The sequence below is a fragment of the Urocitellus parryii genome, chromosome 5, assembly GCF_045843805.1.
Source record: "Urocitellus parryii isolate mUroPar1 chromosome 5, mUroPar1.hap1, whole genome shotgun sequence".
NCBI classification, from domain to species: Eukaryota; Metazoa; Chordata; class Mammalia; order Rodentia; family Sciuridae; genus Urocitellus; species Urocitellus parryii.
In genome coordinates, this window is record NC_135535.1 from 48190660 (window position 1) to 48195209 (window position 4550).

Sequence of the window (4550 nt, forward strand, 5' to 3'; positions counted from 1 at the left end):
CTTCTGCAGGATACATAAGGCACTTTTTAAATTTCGTTCTTGTACATTCACAACTTTATTTTTTCTCATCGTTTACTGTCCTCCCTCCCTTCCTTTCTTCTTTTCTTCCTTCCATTCACAAATGCCTACACGTTGGCCACTGTGGAGGCTAGGTGCTGGGGAGGGATTCAAAGAGTCTAGACATGGTGCCTGTGCCAGAGAAACTTCAAAGTCTAGTGAGGGAATAGACAAAAATAAAAGTGATAAATGTTTAGGTCTTCAAAATACATATAAGTGAATACACAACGGAACAAATGTCCGTTCTCCAAGGCAGGAGTTAGAGAGAGAGAGAGAGAGAGAGAGAGAGAGAGAGAGAGAGAGAGAGAGAGAGTCAGGGAAAGTTTCATAGAGGATATGACCCTCAAAGTGAATCTTGAAAGGGAAGAATTATTTTTTTTTTAAATTCTCCTCCTCTTCCTCCTCCTCCTCTTCCACCTCTTCTTCCACTTCCCCTTCCTTCTCCTGCTCCTTCTCAGATGGTATTTCAGGTAGAGACACTTTCAGGAGCAGAGGTATGACACTGGGTGTGGTGTTTGTGGCCCTGTGTCACTTGATACACCTGGGGAACAGAGTACAAGACTGTGTGTGTGTGTGGGGGGGCAGTGTAGGAGAATGTGGTGGTGTGAAGAAGGAAGCAGGGATCAGGTGGTGGAGTTCTGGACTGTTATGCTTTGGATGTGAGGTGTTCCCCAAAAGCTCACGTGGACAATGCAGGACAGTTCAGAGGAGAAATGATTGGGTTGTGAGAGTCCTAACCTAATCAGTGATTTAATCTCTTGATAGGGATTAATGGTAACTGAAGTGGTAGGGTGTGGTTGGAGAAGGTGGAAATTAGGGTGTAGCTTTGGGTATATATTTGTATCTGGAGAGCGGAGTCTCTCTCTGCTTTCTGATCACTGTGATGGAGCTTCTCTCTGCCACCCTCTCCTGCCATGATGTTCGGCCTCACCTTGAGCTCTAAGGAATGGAGCCGGCCTTCTCTCTGAAACCGTGAGCCCTGGAATAAACTTTTCCTCCTCTATAGTTGTTCTGGTCAGATCTTTTAGTCACAGTATGGAAAAAACTAACTAAACATAGTCATTATCCTGAAGGCAATGGAAAATAATTGACAGATTTTAGATAGTGGAACAACATGAGATTTGGGACTTGAAAAGACCAAGTTGGCTGCAGAGTGGAGGGGGGTCTGAAGGGGTACAAGACACTACAGGCAGTAAGGCTGCTTTGGAGGCTGTTGTTTAGAGGAGAGATGATGAGGGCTTAGAGATTTGAATTATGGAGAGAAAGTGGGTGTTTTGGATATGCTAAGGGGGGTCCCTGACTTAAGATGTGTTGACTTGAAAATCAAGGGTTGAATGTTTTCTCTCGTCTGGAAGCTAGAGCAAAATAAAGGTAAAAGGGTGAGGGATTGAATATCATAAAGATATAGGGAAGATCAGTGGAGTAGAAGGAAGAGATCAACAGAGAAGGAGGAGAGATGGGAAAGGGGAGGAAATACAGAAAGAATTTAACAAGATCACACTATGTGCATGGGTAAATACTCCACAGTGAATTCCACCTTTAGGTATATAAATCACCAATCTAAATAAATAAATCAGTGAAAGGAAGACGATCCGAGGAAGAACAGGGGGAGGGAGGAGGGAAGGGAAGAGGGGAGACCAGAGAATGAAATGGAATAAATCAAAGTCCATGCATGTATGACTTTGTCAAAATGAACCCAACTATTATGAGTAATTATTATGCTCTAATAATAAAAGATGTTTTGACTTTATAATGGTGTGAAAACAATACCTATTCAGTAGAAACCATACTTGAATTTAGATCTTTTCCCAGGTGAACAATATGCTGTGGGATACTGTCCTGTGATGCTGGGCAGTGGCAGTGCCACAGGTCAGTGAGGGTGGACAGTGATCCTCTACAGTGTGCTGTGTTGCTAAGCTATGATAAGGTGGGCTGGGTGTATTAGATGCATTTTTTACTTTCAATATTTTCAATATTTGAGCGTTTATTTTGGGGAGTTTATATAACAATTTTTAATAATGGCCATGTTTAATAGCTATCTTAGAAACTTGCTTGAATTTTAATAATTGAGCTGATATGAGCTGCTCTAGTACACCAATGTGACTGTCCCTTTATCTGTGGTCATTCAGGCTCAGCTGCTGGGACCAACCTTATTCCTAAGCAATGCTTCTTGATGAAGCACTGCTCTAATCTTTGTGTTCCAGTTCCTCAGTACTCATGGTTCTGCTTTGTTTTTACAGAACATTTCCCACTGATATCACCATTCTCACAGAAACTTCTTTTTATTCTGAATACTACTTACCCTCTGAATGGAAGTACTAGTTTCTCTCTGACTCCCTTTTAAGATAGGGTGGATCAAGCTGTGCCAGCCCTGTACTGCACAGGGCCACTGTGCAGTGGAGACTGTAGCTTAGGCTATTATAGGCTATATTGCTTCCAATTGCTTACCTGTCCCACTACTGCTTGACTAGGTGCCCTAACGTTTGGACTTCCTTTAACCATAGTGTGTGACTCTTTTCTGCTTATCCTCTTAGCTTTTGATCTACTTTTGGACTCAAGATTTAATATTTTGTTTGCTTTGTTCATGATCTGTTTGCAGGACTGCCTTACTTTGACCTGGCCAACCAACTCAAATCCAAATTCTGATAAATAGAAACATGAGAAAGTCAGCTGATTTAAGCAGATGTTACTATTCTATCAGTATCTGCCAATAGTTGCAAAGAACATGAATCCTGGAGATTCAAGACTGCTAAGAGTTTAAGTTCTTAGGTTAAAATAATGGAGCAAATGAATTAAACAAATGGTAGTTCAAAAAGGGTTCAGAAGAGATTGGGTAAACACATGGGTCTTTTATGGATTGAGTTTCTCCCATAGGAAAGACTTATGAGCTAAATTCATATTAAGCACTACATGATTTTGAAATAAGAGACACATACTTACGTGTAGTTTACTTATTTGCTATGTGAAACTAATGAAATGAAAACTTTTTATCAAGAAAAAAGGTTTGGCATTTTTTTCTTAATGTTCAATATGTCAACACTGGTAACTTAATGTTGATAGAAAACTAAATAGATTTCAGCTTTGAATATCCTGGAATAATCAAGGAATCAACTAGAGAAGAGCCATAAGTAAAAGGAAAAGCATTTAAAAATTCACTTGGTTCCCTCAATGAGCATGAAAAACTGGAGTTCCTAGGTGAGGAGCCATGTTCTCAGGTTGAGGTGAAGAATTGGGAAGTGTCTCAGGCTTCTTGGATGCTCTATCCTGCTGAGAGGTGACTGGGGTATTTCCTAGATCAGGAAAAGTTTTCTGTGCTTTTCACGGAACAGAATGAATTCTATGAACCTAGAGGTTTGCTGATTTTTTCACATGTCAAAAGAGCAGTTGTGTTCAATGGCAGCAAAGATCCACCCTGAAATAAGAAGTTGTGTTTCCAGCAAACATGCTGATTCTCAAATGCTTCCCGTAGAAAGGGAAACATTAAATATTGTCCTGGAAAAGGTAGGGTTAAAATCAGATATTCCAAGAAATAAATAAAAACTAACTGATTTAAGAGAACTGTTACTAAAGGGAAATAATTCTAAATAGAGTTGATTTCAGGGGCCATAATAATTATAATTTTTAAAATAAGGTTTCATCATTTGCATGCAAATGATATAGGGGATCTTGATGATAAGAGAGTTAGGAAAAGGCTTCCAAAGAGAATTTCCTCTGCAAGGATGTACCAGGAGTTCTTGAGCACACAGGATATTGTCTGAACATAATGATTTCAAAATCTCAGCTTAAAGTGACACTCTAAAATAAATTTAAAAAGGAGAAAGAGGAGGAGAAGGAGAGTCTAGATTTAAATCAAAGCAGTATGGCTCCAGAATGGTAATATTTTTCCCTCTACTAAATGGAGCAATGGCACTGATTTGCTAAAAGAGGTTTTTCTTTATCTGATTATTCTAGTTATTACTTTTGAATTCAGAAAACTGATGAGCTAGGGCCTTTTAAAGGGCTAAGTCAGTGTGCCATTGGAAGCTAAGAATAAATTGCACTGTAGAACACTCTTTTCTTTGGAACATCAACTACTGACTCTTTTTTAAGGGGAAAAGTACCTAACATATCATACTCTAGCGTCTCATAACAGGCATTCAATTTCCACTCAAGAGTTTTAACTTCAGTATTAACCTATGCTAGAGGCAATATATTCATCCTTGGAAAGTTATACTATGCTTTATTCCTTTCAGGGAATTGGGGATTTAGCTCATACTTGCTTGATATGCTACATGATCCTGTAAAGCCATTTTAAAATTAAAGATATTTCCCTCAGCTTTATTTTCTAAACTCTTTTTAGGTGCCAGAGCACATTGGTTGGGCTCTACATCTGATACCTGACTTTCTGGCCCTTACACTTGCATTTGTAATGGGGTAATAAAAACAGACATCTCATGTAGCTGCCAAGAGACTAGGAGGTATCTAGCAATTCCTAGAATATTGCTAACCTTAGT

General features: G+C 39.3%; 1 non-coding gene across 1 annotated transcript; it reads left to right on the forward strand.

Annotated features, from left to right (window-relative positions):
- The first annotated feature begins 3786 nt into the window (after positions 1–3786).
- Positions 3787–3860, forward strand: LOC113181253 (small nucleolar RNA SNORD107). The gene has a single exon (XR_003300576.1). It is a non-coding gene; the product is annotated as a small nucleolar RNA SNORD107 (small nucleolar RNA).
- The last annotated feature ends 690 nt before the right edge of the window (positions 3861–4550 follow it).